This window comes from Piliocolobus tephrosceles, chromosome 1 (assembly GCF_002776525.5).
Source record: "Piliocolobus tephrosceles isolate RC106 chromosome 1, ASM277652v3, whole genome shotgun sequence".
Taxonomy (NCBI): Eukaryota; Metazoa; Chordata; class Mammalia; order Primates; family Cercopithecidae; genus Piliocolobus; species Piliocolobus tephrosceles.
Genome location: NC_045434.1, coordinates 16,401,234 through 16,416,976, shown reverse-complemented (window position 1 = coordinate 16,416,976; position 15,743 = coordinate 16,401,234).

Sequence of the window (15,743 nt, the reverse complement as noted above, 5' to 3'; positions counted from 1 at the left end):
ACAAAAAAGAGAATTTTAGATCAATATCCCTGATGAACCTCAATGCAAAAATCCTCAATAAAATACTGGCTAACCGAATCCAGCAGCACATCAGAAAGCTTATCCACCATGATCAAGTGGGCTTCAACCAGACCCACAGCCAATATCATACTGAATGGGCCAATATCATACTGAATGGGCAAAAACTGGAAGCATTCCCCTTAAAAACTGGCACAAGACAGGGATTCCCTCTCTCACCACTGATATTCAACATAGTGTTGGAAGTTCTGGCTAGGGCAATCAGGCAAGAGAAAGAAATAAAAGGTATTGAATTAGGAAAAGAAGAAGTCAAATTGTCCCTGTTTGCAGATGACATGATTGTAGATTTAGAAAACCCCATCATCTCAGCCCAAAATCTCCTTAAGCTGATAAGCAACTTCAGCAAAGTCTCAGGATACAAAATCAATGTGCAAAAATCACAAGCATTCTTATACACCAATAACAGACAAACAGAGAGCCAAATCATGAATGAACTCCCATTCACGATTGCTTCAAAGAGAATAAAATACCTAGGAATCCAACTTACAAGGGATGTGAAAGACCTCTTCAAGGAGAACTACAAACACTGCTCAAAGAAATAAAAGAGGATACAAACAAATGGAAGAACATTCCATGCTCATGGATAGGAAGAATCAATATTGTGAAAATGGCCTTACTGCCCAAGATAATTTATAGATTCAATGCCATCCCCATTAAGCTACCAATGACTTTCTTCACAGAATTGGGAAAAACTACTTTAAAGTTCATATGGAACCAAAAACGAGCCCACATTGCCAAGACAATCCTAAGTCAAAAGAACAAAGTTGGAGGCATCACGCTACCTGACTTCAAACTATACTACAAGGCTACAGTAACCAAAACAGCATGGTACTGGTACCAAAACAGAGATATAGACCAATGGAACAGAACAGAGCCCTCAGAAATAATACCACACATCTACAACCATCTGATCTTTGACAAACCTGACAAAAACAAGAAATAGGGAAAGGATTCCCTATTTAATAAATGGTGCTGGGAAAACTGGCTAGCCATAAACAGAAAACTAAAACTGGATCCCTTCCTTACTCTTTATATAAAAATTAATTCAAGATGGATTAGAGAAGTAAATGTTACACCTAAACCCATAAAAACCCTAGAAGAAAACCTAGGCAATACCATTCAGGACATAGGTATGGGCAAGGACTTCATGTCTAAAACACCAAAAGCAACAGCAACAAAAGCCAAAATAGACAAATGGGATCTAATTAAACTAAAGAGCTTCTGCACAGCAAAAGAAACTACCGTCAGAGTGAACTTGGGCAACCTACAGAATGGGAGAAAATTTTTGCAATCTACTCATCTGACAAAGGGCTAATATCCAGAACCTACAAAGAACTCAAACAAATTTACAAGAAAAAAACAACCCCATCAAAAAGTGGGCAAAGGATATGAACAGACACTTTTCAAAAGAAGACATTTATGCAGCCAACAGACACATGAAAAAATGCTCATCATCACTGGCCATCAAAGAAATGCAAATCAAAACCACAATGAGATACCATCTCACACCAGTTAGAGTAGCGATCATTAAAAAGTCAGGAAACAACAGGTGCTGGAAAGGATGTGGAGAAATAGGAACAGTTTTACACTGTTGGTAGGACTGTAAACTAGTTCAACCATTGTGAAAGATAGTGTGGCAATTCCTCAAGGATCTAGAACTAGAAATATCATTTGACCCAGCCATCCCATTACTGGGTATATACCCAAAGGATTATAAATCATGCTGCTATAAAGACACATGCACACATATGTTTCTTGTGGCACTATTCACAACAGCAAAGACTTGTAAGCAACCCAAATGTCCGTCAATGATAGACTGGATTAAGAAAATGTGGCACATATACACCATGGAATACTATGCAGCCATAAAAAGGATGAGTTCATGTCCTTTGTAGGGACATGGATGAAGCTAGAAACCATCATTCAGAGCAAACTATTGCAAGGACAGAAAACCAACACCACATGTTCTCACTCATAGATAGGAATTGAACAATGAGAACACCTGGACACAGGGTGGGGAACATCACACACCAGGGCCTGTTGTGGGGTGGGAGAAGGGGGGAGGGATAGCATTAGGAGATATACCTAATATAAATGACGAGTTAATAGGTGCAACACACCAACATGGCACGTGTATACATATTAACAAACCTGCACATTGTGCACATGTACCTCAGAACTTAAAGTATAATTAAGAAAATAAAAAAGTCAATGGTTTAAGAAAAATAAAGTCCATGATGTTTAGACCATTCAATAAAACAGTTAAAAAAAAAAAAAAAGAATTATGGCCAAGAATTTTCTGCAGATGTGCTGTGAGAATGGGAGGCCTTTAATCCACTGCTGGCCCTGTTATACTCCTCTCAGCTGTCTTTATTCCCCATTTTTCTTAGGTTTAAAAAATATTTAATTGTGGTAGAATACACATAACATAAAATTTTTTGGCTGGGCATGGTAGCTCACGCCTGTAATCCCAGCACTTTGGGAGGCCGAGGTGGGCGGATCACCTGAGCTTGGCAGTTCGAAACCAGCCTGACCAACATGGAGAAACCCAGTCTCTACTAAAAATACAGAATTAGCCAGGCATGGTGGCGCATGCCTGTAATCCCAGCTACTCGGGAGGCTGAGGCAGGAGAATCGCTTGAGCTCAGGAGTCGGAGGTTGTAGTGAGCTGAGATCGCGCCATTGCACTCCAGACTGGGCAAAGAGAGTGAAACTTCATCTCAAAAAAAAAAAAAAAATAAATTATCATTTTAACCATATTTAAGTGTACAAGTCAGAAATGTCAAGTACATTCAGGTTGTTGTACAGTGAATATCCTGAAGTTCTTTCATCTTGGAAAACTGAAACTCTACGCCAATTAAACAAGAACTCAATAGGATAATTTATTTATTAATTAATGCCTACTAACTTGTATGTAATGACAACTAGATGGCTTGCATTTAAAATATTTTAAGGCACAGAATAAATCTTTGTTCTTAATAGAAAAATTGGAAGATACAGATAAGCAAAAAGAAAAAAATCTATAATTCAGTAGTAAATTGAATTACATCTCATGTACACCTGTATATTTGAAGACTTTTCCTGAGCAAAAGTGGAATCTTGCTTCTGTACCTTTTTTTTTTTTTACACAATATATCCTGAACATCTTTCTGTATCAACAGAGATCTCTATCATCACCATCTTTAAGGCATGTGTAGTATGCCATGGGAGGGATGTGTCATACTTTATGTAACCAACATCACTACGCTGGCTCTCTTTTATCTGCTATTGTGAACAGTTTGATGCTTTTTAACAAATCTTCATAAGTAACAATAAAACCTTACCTCTAAAAACAAAGCTGTAATGCTGAGATTTCAGATGTAGTGCAAGTGGGGAGACATAAAGATTTGGGTGAGAGTGTTTTCAGTGACTTCAACCCCCCTTGCACACTGTGACTTTGAAAACCGGGTGTCCCAGAGGCCTGGCTCTCTTTAGTGGGTCATTCTCAGGGCCTCAGGGACTGCCCAGAAAGCAGGAACTCACCTGCTAACAGGTTTGTTCACACTTACATCATTGCCCTTGGTCATTCTCTCTTCTTACACTGTCTCCACTCTCACTGCCATACTTATGCTTCTACACTAAAAAAATTGCTTTCTCTCAAATGTTACCATACACGTTTAAAGATGAGGAACCTCACACTCTCTGCAGAGGTTCTGGTTAGGAGTGTCTAAAAAATGCACAAAAAGCCCAGTCTCTTGCCTTCTTTGTCCCTAATCTCCCATGGAGAGGGGGTAACATAAACATCTCCTGATGCACTAAAAAGCTTTGTGCTGACTCATGAGATGTGCAGTACAAACAAATGAAGGAACAAAAAGATACCAGTTTTTAAGAAACGGTTCTAGGTTTTTAGGGAGAGAGAAGAGGGAGAGGAGTGGAGAGGTGGGGAGGGGACGTTCTAAGAAGCAAGGTTTGGAAGTGCAATTCTTTCTCGTGAGCTATCTACCCTGGAAGGGATGGACCAGCCCGCTATCATCCCCAAACTGGCACGATGTGTTGTGAGCACAGGTTAAACTTCATAGTGACCTGTGATCTGTCCATGGTGCTGCTGAGGAGAGCCTGAAATCAAGATGCTCTCATTATAGCCCTTGTCCAGCACCCTCACCTATAAAATGGGTATCTCAACACCCCTCCCCACCTTACAGAGCTGTTAAATGGATACAACGATGATAACAATGAATGTTAACTGAGAGTCACAGTGCTCCTGTGTACATACATACCCAGCTATGTATTTCCCATAGATGACCTCATCAGAACTCACTGCAGCCCATGTACAGTATTCAAGGCCTTAAACAAAAGAGAAAACCAAGCCGAGAGAGGCTCTCTGACTTACTTCAAGTCACACAGTAGGTAAGAGGGGTAGCTGGAATTTCATACCAGGCTGCTTGGCTCCCAAGTCCTTGTGCCTGACCATCTCACTCCATGACATAAGGCACCTCCTGCCAGGCTATGTGCACAGGAGCTGACCAACAGACTTAGCTCTCCTTTCTCTTCTAGTGAGTTCACTATTCAACTCCAAGCCCCAGCCTCTGACATCAAGCTCTGGATTGTCTGCTGACTGAAGTGCTGGAAGACAAACTGAATAGAAGGAAGGCTCGTGGGACCCTTCCTTCTATTAGTTTTCTCATTATTTAAAAACACAGACTCCCCTATGCCTGAATTTCCCATAGATTAGAGCCCTTCTCCTGCTTAAGAAATTCCAACAGCCTTCTCCTGGCATATCTCTGCTTGCGTTTGGAGATTCTCTCCACTTAGACTCCACTAAAATGATCCAAACTCATCTTCTTTTATGCCGGAGCACACACTCTCCTCTGGTGGCCCTTGTGTCACGCAATCTCATTCCATCTCTGGCCAGCACCGTCTGATAGAAACAGGCGGCAAGCTGTGAATGTAATTTTAAATTTTCGAATACTCTCACGTAAAAAGTAAAAAGAGAAAATGATAAAATTAATTATAATGATCTGTTTTATGTAACCCAGCATATCCAATAGATTACCTTTCAAGATGTAATCACATAAAATTGTAAATGAGATATTATACAATCTTTTTTTCATAGTTAGTCCTTGACATTTGGTGTGTATTTTGCACTGAGGGTGCATCTCCATTTGAATTAGGCATACATCTAGAACCCGTGTTACAAGTGACTCGTGCCTACTGTGCTGGAAGTGTAGGTCCAGTCTTTTGTTCAGGCTCAGTCCCCATGTGTGAAATCTCTCTCCTCCCCTTCAGCTAAGTGAAATCCTAAACATCACTCAAGGCTCAGCTCCAGCTGTGCTTCTAAAAGGAATCTCCTCGAACTCAGTCAACACGTGTTCTTCTCCCCTTGACTGTGTCCAGGCCTGCAGTTACGCTTTTAAACATTCCCCTCCAGATAGCATCGTCTCTGCCCCTTCACGCTAACACTGTCCCAACTCCACTGAAGCCCAGGGCGCTTCCCGCTGCACTTCTCTGCAGCAGTTCTCACTGGGTTCCTTATTACTTCTCTGGACTCTCCCTGTACGCTCGCTGAACTCTCCCAGTACCGTCATTCCCGATCACCTCTCCTTCTCAACACTCTCTTACCTTCACCTGCGAGCCCACATTCTCCTGACTTTTTCTTCCACTCTGACCACTTCTTAGTATCATATGGGGTCTTCTATTCTGCTTCCATCCCTCATGTATTTTCTTTTGGATCTGACCCAGCTCCCTACTCCTTTTCTTCTCTCTCCTTAGTCTCTGCTTGGACTATTTCATCATTACCTTAGATTTCAGTTATTATGGATAAGCAGAATCTATTCCTATCTTCACCTCCAGCCTTAATTTCTTCCTTTATATTCAGGTCAGAAAATACAATTGCATATGTAGGGAAGAAAAAGTGTATCTTTTCCTCACCCAATATGAGAGTAATGGCTGAGACTGCTATAACAGAAGACAGGTTAAAAAGAGAACAGCATATAAATTTATTTTATTATGTTTTATGTGGCAAGAGTACCCTCAGAAATGAAGAACCAAAGGAATGGGAAGATATGTATATTGTTATGGACAGCGGTGCAGAAGTATGACTGGAGAAAAAAAAGGTATAATCTAAAGGGGGGTACTTAGGAAGGCCTATTTGTTCAGTTTCTTCCTGGGGTCCCTGTGTGGCATTCCTTTCCTTTAGGGATAGAACAGGATCCCTGGTACGTGAGGGTATTCAGAGGAAAAGAGAAGATCAGAGTCACCTTCCTAGGTTTGATGGTCTGCTTTAGGGAAGAAGGGGTGAGAAGAATGCTAGTTTCTATGTTCCACTTCAGGGGAGAAAGGAGTGAGAGATCAGAGGGACCTTCCAGCTTCTGCTGTTTTCTCAATTTCCAAGGCATCACATTTTGGGGTGGCATTTCCTACACCCCATCACATACTTGACATGTCATTAGATTTGTCAATCTAACCCCAACACACATACATGTTTGCACACACACTCACAGCACACCCATTTCTCCATTTGTCTCTGGTACACACATCCACACTGTTACCTAAGCCAGAATCCTAGAGCCTTGCTTGATTCCTTCTTCTCCCTCACCTCCCAGATCCAATATCCAATCCAGCAGCAGTTCAGGAATGCTCTAACTTCAAAAACTACTTCAAATGCAGCCTCTTCTCTTCATCTTCTGGCAGGAACCTTAGTCCAAGTCAAAATATTTTCCACCTGGACTTTTATTTTTGGACTGCTTTCTTTGCTTCAAGTTCAAAGCCCCTTCCATAGTCTTCATAATCTAGCCCCAAGCCCTTCTCCAACCTCATCTGCTACCTTTCTTCTCTTTCAAAACACTCCAAGCCTGCAGATCTTCTGTTATTAAAAGGTACAGTTTGTTGTAGTACAATTCACAGCACATGATAATCCTCTTCATTTCATTGTGTTTTTGAGGCTGGGTCTCACTCTGTCACCCAGGCTGGAGTACAGTGGCTTGACCATGGCTCACTGCAGCCTCAACCTCCTGGGCTCAAGCAATCTCCCGGAACAGCCTCCCAAGTAGCTGGGTCTACAGGCACATGCCACCACACCCAGCTGATTTTTAAATTTCTTTTATTTTGTAGAGTTAGGTGTTTCCCTGTTTTGCTCAAGCTGGTCTCGAACTCCTGTGCTCAAGCAATCCTCCCAATATGGCCTCCAAAGTGCTGGGATTACAGGTGTGAGCCACTGTACCTGTCCTCATCTTAATTTCAGAACAGTGGAAATTCATTACTTCCTAGACAAATCAAAGTGCCTAGTCCTGGCCGGGCGCGGTGGCTCAAGCCTGTAGTCCCAGCACTTTGGGAGGTCGAGACGGGCAGATCACGAGGTCAGGAGATCGAGACCATCCTGGCTAACACAGTGAAACCCCATCTCTACTAAAAAATACAAAAAACTAGCTGGGTGAGGTGGCGGGCGCCTGTAGTCCCAGCTACGCAGGAGGCTGAGGCAGGAGAATGGTGTGAACCCGGGAGGCAGAGCTTGCAGTAAGCTGAGATCCGGCCACTGCACTCCAGCCTGGGTGACAGAGCGAGACCCTGTCTCAAAAAAAAAAAAAAAAAATGCCTAGTCCTCAGACTTGTCAGCAGAGCCCCGGGCAGCCTCAGATTTGTTTTTATGTACTGGGTAAGTCATTGAGGGTAGAAATAAAATGGTAGAAGAGACCTTAAAAGCATTTCCATATTTGGGGCTGGATTATAATTCATGCTATTCCCCAGAGAAAATGGTCCTTTTCCCCAAAATCTCTAGAGAAGGATACACCACAGCCACTTCTAATGTCCGTTGACCTTTTCAGCCAGGAAGTTCTAATTCCTAACTCAAGTCCCTTCAGCTCTAGTTCAGTCTCAGCAGAATCCAAGATCATGCAATGACTCTGTCCCTCTCTGAGCCCATGTCTCCAGCCTGGCTGCTTCAGGCGAGCGTTGGTGTGCGCCCTGTCCCAGGAGGAGCCTCATGTCTGAGTCAATGCTCTGCTCAAGCAGAGGACCATGGTGGTGGTTTGTAATCAGAAGCCATCTTCATTTTCCTTCTCCTGGACTTGGCTGCTGGAAAAGACTGTATCAGCAGGCTGTGGCTTCTCAGGAGAGAACACCTCCCCATACTGCTCAGCCATGCATGGAAGACTCTCTGCATTACCAAATGTCCTCCGAAGCAAGCCCTGTGGGGCCCCCACAGCAACTCAGGGTCACCACTCCAGACCCATGAGGGCTGCCTTATGAGGTCAACAGAATGAGAAGCTACCAGGATTCCCTCACTGCTTTCCAGACAAAGTCCAAAGGCTGCCTGGTGCAGACATGCCTCGTCCTCTCTCCCCAGGGCAGCTGGCTGTAGGACACCAGGAATGACCACCACCTTGACCTCTGAATCTCTAACATCAACAAGCATCCACTAGGGTCTTAGCCTACCTGTCTTTCCCATAAGAGAGAATAATAGAAGGTAATAGATGTGTGTGTGTGTGTGTGTGTGTATAAGTGCAGGGGAGGTAGAATACACAAATCCATCTTTATAAATTTAATTTAAATACTGCCCTTCACTTTGTGCATTGGCACAAAATTGGCAGGTTCATCTTAATTTGAAAGTTTTTTTTTCTAACTAAGAAAATGTTCATGAACTTTCTCTGTGTGGTAAATAACACAGGCTCCATAGACATTATTGGTAGAGTGAACGTTATACAATTAAAAAGCAATTCCTTCCTCCAGTTTTCCTGCAGTAACCAGTGCTCCTCACTCTCGAGCCTCAAGCCTTGGGTTTAGAGTGAGTATTTGCTAGTAAGAGTCTGTACCTATTGCTGTCCTTGGAAGCATTCATAAACATTCACTCACTAAAGGATGTAACCTACCTGAATTTTCTCAGAAAACTTCATTGTTATATGGATCTTAGTCTAGTTGTCTTTTAGCCATCTTTAGAACAAAGGGTTACCTAAATCTACTTTTTTCAAACTACAGCATGGAGACATGAGGGGGACCTGGAAGGGTGTCCAGAAAAATCAAATCAGCAGTATAGATATGCCACACCCTCCTGGGGAAAACTGAGTAAAATAGGTTAATTTACTCACAGAATGACGAAATGATGTGAATTTTGTGCAGCAAAAACATTTAAAAGTTATGGTGGGTTCTACTTCAGGCAGCCCCCAACAAAATGATGAATGTTGTGAAGGTTAGAGGAGAGGACTTTAAGGGAAGCTTCAGGTTTGAGGTGTGTCTGAGACAGGGACAAGGAGTAGTGGTGAAGAGGACAGGGTTTCTAAGGCAGAAAACAGATTTGTATTATTTTCTTTGAAGTGTGAGACTTGCAGATTCACATGGATATAATTGTAGACTTACTCTAAATATATATATATATATATTGCAAGACGGTCTCATTCTGTTGCCCAGGCTGGAGTGCACTGGCACAATCATAGCTCACTGCAGCCTGGAACTCCTGGGCTCAAATGATCCTCCCGTCTCAGCCTCCCAAGTAGCTGCAGTAATACAAGTGCATACCAGCATGCCCAGTTAATTTTTGTATACATTCTTGTACAGTCAGCGTCTCACTTGGTATACTGCCCAGGCTAGTCCTGAACTCCTGATATCAAGTGATCCTCTCACCTCAACCTCACAAAGTGTGGCGGTTACAGGTGTGAGCTACTATACCCAGCCCAAGGACTGTTTTTTTGTTTGTTTGCTTTTTTGTTTGTTTGAGACAGAGTCTTTCTCTGTCACCCAGGCTGGAGTGCAGTGGCACCATATCAGCTCACTGCAACCTCTGCCTCCCGGGTTCAAGTGATTCTCCTCCCTCAGCCTCCCAACTACCTGAGACTACAGGCACGTGCCACCATGCCCGGCTAATTTTCGTATTTTTTTTCTTGGAGATGGTATCTCACTCTGTCACCCAGGCTGGAGTGCAACCTCACTCCTCCTGGGTTCAAGCAATTCCGCCTCAGCCTCCCCACTAGCTGGGACTACAGGTGCACGCTCCCACACCTGGCTAATTTTTTTGTATTTTTAGTAGAGATGGAGTTTCACCGTGTTGCCCAGGCTGGTTTTGAACTCCTGAGCTCCAGCAATCCGCCTGCCATGGCCTCCCAAAATGCTAGGATTATTACAGGCATGAGCCACCGTGCCCCACCTAATTTTTGTATTTTTATAGAGACAGGGTTTCATCATGTTGGCCAGGCTGGTCTCGAACTCCTGACCTCAGGTAATCCACACACCTTGGCTTCCCACAAAGTGTTGGGATTACAGGCGTGAGCTACTGCACTCAGCCCTAAGAACTGTTTGAAGAGGAAGCATAAGAATTAACTATGAGGCTTCATGGTAAACATTTGATTAATAAGAAGATCCAGAGGCCAGGCATGGTGGCTTACACCTGTAATCCCAGCAGTTTGGGAGGCCAAGGTGGGCAGCTCACCTGAAGTCAGGAGTTCAAGACCAGCCTGGCCAACATGGTGAAATCCCATCTCTATTAAAAATACAAAAATTAGCCAGGCGTGGTGGTGCATGCCTGTAATCCCAGCTACTCAGGAGGCTGAGGCAAGAGAATCGCTTGAACCCGGGAGGCAGAAGTTACAGTGAGCCGAGATCGCACCACTGCACTCCAGCCTGGGTGACAGAGCAAGACACTGTCTCAAATAATAATAACAATAATAATAATAATACAGAGAGGTCAAATAAGGTACAGCACCCTGTTCCATTTTCCCTACCCAACCCCAAATCTGTGTCAGGAAGTACCAGAGATAGAATCCTTGAAGGGTGGGTACTCATATTTTATATCCATAAACCAACACCCCCTGTTTTTCGCCACATTGCCTCCCCAGCCATAAGTAGCAGGAGACTTCCCCATTTGGTTAACCGAGTTACCCTTTGGCTATCTGCAAAGCCGTGCCCATTCTTCCTAGCGGTGATGGTGTATGATTATAAATTTCCATTAATCAACAAAGTCAGTTGGAGTTTTATATTCCCCCACTCCGGGGTAGAAGCTTCATGCTGAAGATAGAATTTAAAAGACCATTTTGATGTCTTATTGCTTCCACTATTTTTCAAAAATAACAATTGCCCAGAATGTACCAGCTTCCAGCTGTTACCTTTTAGTCTGGTTCACAGGCCATGCTGCATTAAAAATTCAAGTTCAGTAAAGATGCCTTCACGGCATTGTCTCACTTCTGTATTTTAACAAGGATAAAATATGAAATTTGAGCTGGAAGCAATATTACGATTTTGATATCAGCGACTCTGCACATGTGGTTTTACCTCCCACGTTTCTCCTTCCCCTCCAGAGGAAGTTTTCTTAAAGATTTTTCAGCAGGCAGATTTATTACTCGTCATGATTTGGGGATTATCTGTTGGACAGTTTTGCTATTTTTTTCTGATACCAGAAACTAAAAAGAGCAGATCATTTGGCTTTCAGGGACACATACTACATGGTAATCACTCCCACACTGTGAATACAATCTGCAGTAACACAAATGTAATTCCTGTCACTAATTGAAAGACTCCCTTTTCATGGAGCTTATGTAGAAATATCAGATTGTTCTGAATGTCTTTTGAGGCTATTTTCCACCGGATGCTTTTTTGGATGTGAGAGGATTAGTGGGATTCTCTAGTCCAATAAACTGTTATCTCCAAAGAATATTTCTGATGGGACATCACAATAACATGCAGTCATGTTTTAATTTTAATACACAGGGCAGTCTGAAAAGTACATTCTGTCACATGGAGACAGATGTTTCTCCCTTCAAACATTGCCAGAAACAATTTGACCCCTTTATAATCATGTTTCAATTACCTGCTTTTTTCTCTCTCTCTCTCTCTTTCCCTTCACTCTCCCCTCATCTTTTTCTCTATTCTATTCTGTTCCTCCCTCAGATTCTCTCTTTCCTGCCAACTTTTCATTTCATCCTATTTTACAGTTCTCTTCATATTTTCCATTCCTCCTTTTAAAAAATCTTCCGTCAAAGGCTTAGACTGCCAATAAGAACCTAGCATTCCTTGATCATATCGAAAGTAGGATATGAAATAATAGACAAGTGCTGCACCGTCATGATCATCTTTATTTCTCTTGTAGGACATTGCCTTGCTGTGGTTCTGCACCAGTTGCTATGTCTGGATATGAAATAGTTCCAGCGAGATGCTGGTTAAAATGCTAAGCACAAGCAAAGCTTTATGAAGCACATAATATTCTTACAAGTTGAAGAAAAATATCCATCCATTCAGAGAACAAGTGTTTTTGAAACTCTATGCAAACTCTAATTACCACGCATTTTTACTTTTCATTATAGTAGATTCTTAGAGGACTTTTACTTCACAGCATTTTATACCTGAGTTATTGTTATTATTGAAAGAAAATTGAAATAAACTATTCACAATCTTTTACCATATATCATTTCAACTATTTAACACTGTTTCTCCCTGAAGACATTACACGTTTTTGGATTATTACTGTGTTAGGTTGCTTCTCGGCCAGTCCCTCTCTCAAAGTCATGAAGAGTGAGATCTCGATCCAGAGAAATCAAATCTTTAAAGATAAACTCAATAAAATCGTGTCGCTTTGCTCAAAGAAAGAGCAGATGAAATATCTTAATGAGAGTTATCAACTAAGCAAATTTTTATTGAGAATCTACCTGGTTCTTTTGAGGCCCATGTCTTTGTAGTCTTCTGTCACAGTCAGAGGTCCTGCTACTCTGAAACTGCCATGCTGTGATGTCCAGACCACATGGAGAGGACGTGTGACCTTGCTCCAGTCAATAGCTGAGGTCCCAGGCAACAGCTCGCATCAACTGCCAGACAGGAGCGAAGACTTCTCCAGAGAACTTCAGCCTCCAGCCATTGATTCATCCATGGCCTTCAAGCCCTTCCCAGCTGAGGCACAACATTGTGGAACGCAGTGCACTAGCTGAATTCCTGACCCACAGAATCTATGGGCATAATAAAGGGATTGCCCTATGCCACTAGGTTTTGGGGTGGCTTGTTATATGGCAACAGTAACTGGGACTGATTTTGGTACCAGGACTGGGGTGCTACCATGACCAAAAAAAAAGCTAGAACATTGTAGCATTGGCTTTGGGACCAGGCAGCCTTGAGGAGACTGTCAATGAAGGATTAAAGGATCCTGAAAAGAATTTTAGTGAAAGCTAGAAGAGAATCAATGGTAACGCTGGCAGAAGTCTCAAGGGCCTTGAAGATGCCCCTGTCTTTCTTCCCAGAGGTAACTGACTTTGCTACTTGCATTTCCACACAGTTTTTATACTATTATTACATATAAGTATCAAAAATAATTTAGGCCAGGCACAGTGGCTCACGCTCGTAATCCCAGCACTTTGAGAGGCTGAGGCAGCAGATCTGAGGTCAGGAGTTTGAGACCAGCCTGGCCAACATGGCGAAACCCCATCTCTACTAAAAACACAAAACTTAGCTGGGCGTGGTGGTGGGTACCTGTAATCCCAGCTACTTGGGCGGCTGAGGCAGGAGAATTGCTTGAACCTGGGAGGTGGAGGTTAGAGTGAGCCAAGATAGCACCATTGCACTCCAGCCTGCGCAACAAGGGCGAAACTCTGTCTCGAAATAATAATAATAATAATAATAATAATAATAATAATAATAATAATGAAAATAATAATATAGATTGTTTTGCTTTATTTTGAACTCTATATACATGTTATACACAATGTTTGACATTTTGCAACTAGCTTCTTACACTCAACATTCTCTTTTGGGAGTTATCCATGTTTACAGCTTCAGTTCCTCTTTATGCATTTGTATTACTGTATAGCATTCCACTATATGCGTATCTGAGAATTTATTTATGCAATCTATGAAGGGGGAATGGCCATTTAGATTTTTCCCAAAGCTTTGTTGTAAACAATTTTATGCTTATCCTTGTACATACGTGCAAATGTTTATCTAGATCATATACATAGAAGTGGAACTGCTAGGTTGAAGAATATTCATATTTCAACTTTACTAGGTATTGCTAAATTACTCTCCAATGTGGATTTGTGCAAATTTACAGGTCTACCTGCATGAGAATTTTCATTTTTCCCCATCCTCATTGGCATTTGTGCTTTCTCATTGTGAAATATTTGTTCTGCCCTTTTTCTTATTAGATTTGTTCATTTCCCATGATATGTACCTATACATGCATACATATATATCTAAAATGAATTGTATATATTTCTTAAATACTGTAATTACATACTTTATATATTTAAATTTTTATGTGTATATCTTATATATGGGCATATTTATATCTATATTTATATATCTTAAGTACTAATCTTTTGCCAGTTGTATGAGAATACTTTATTACAAGCTTTGGCTTATCTTTTTGCTTTACGATGATTTTTAATATAAGCACATTTAAAATTTTAAAGCAATCAAATATGTCAGTCTTTTCCATTTTGTTTAAGAAACCCCTTTTTTATTTAGAAGTGACAGACTATTCCCCTGTATTTTCTACAAAAGCTTAAAGTTATATGTTTCATATTTGGTCTTTAATATATTTAGGATTTTGTGGTGTCAGACAGGAAATTGAAATTTATTTTAGTCCACATGGGCAATCAATTATCACAGCATCTTTATTATAAAATGTATTCTTCACCTATAAGTTATAATGCTACTTTTATCCCTGTATCATATGTCAATGTATGTTTAGGTCAGTTTCTGGGTTCCCTACTGCATAACATCAAACTTTGCATTTAACCATATTGCTAAACTCTCATATTAATCTGGAGAAATTGCCTAATGTTTCTCTTATTTTCTATGATAACATTTTAACTGAAAATAAGGACAATATTTTTCTTTTTCTTTCTTTTACCTCTTGTTTCTTTTCTAACTGTACAGTTGGAACCTCCAAGGGCAGTGCTGACTAAAAGTGGTGACGTGGGGGCAATCTCTGTCTTCCTGACCTCTAAGTTTAACTGTTCTGTGTGATGTTTTCATAGGTTTTTGATGGATGTAATTTATCATGGTAAGACAGTTCTCTTCCATTTTTAGTTTGCAAGGAATTTTTACAATAAATGAATGAGTTTTGAATTTTATTTAATACTTTTTCCATATCCTTGGGATAATTACAGTATTTTTCTTCTTTAATCTACAAAAGGGCAGGAATTTTGTCTTGTTCAGTATTTAACCTCTCATGCCTACTAACACTACTGGTGCATAGTAGCTACTCAGCAAAGTCTGGTTGCATAAATAGTTCTTTAAAAAACATGAAAACCTGTACTTTCATGGCTGGCAATGGGGGAAATATGTCCTTACAGGGATACAGAGGTGAACTATGCTGCTAATTTCTAGCCTAAATGCACTCTCCTCTTCTGACCTCTCAGTCTTTCAGGATCAGAGAGGCCTCAGGGAGGACAGCGGACCTTCTCTAACATTGGTCCCAAATAGTTGAATCTAGAGGAGAGAGAAAGCTGCCTTTCACTGTAGCACTGTCAGGCATGAAATACATATTACTCTTAATTCCCTGCAGTATCGTTACAAAGAGATATTTAAAACTTGACCATGTGCCTGTGTAAGGAAACTGCAGTATAATAAGTGACTTGCAATAACAGCCTCCTTCTCTCCATCCTCCTGGAGACTTCTTGTGACAGAGACTTTATCTTGGAACCTTGGTATGGCTTTCTGCATGGCAGTTGCTTTCTGAAATCGTTTGCATGATTTTATGTGCACATCCCGGCATTTCC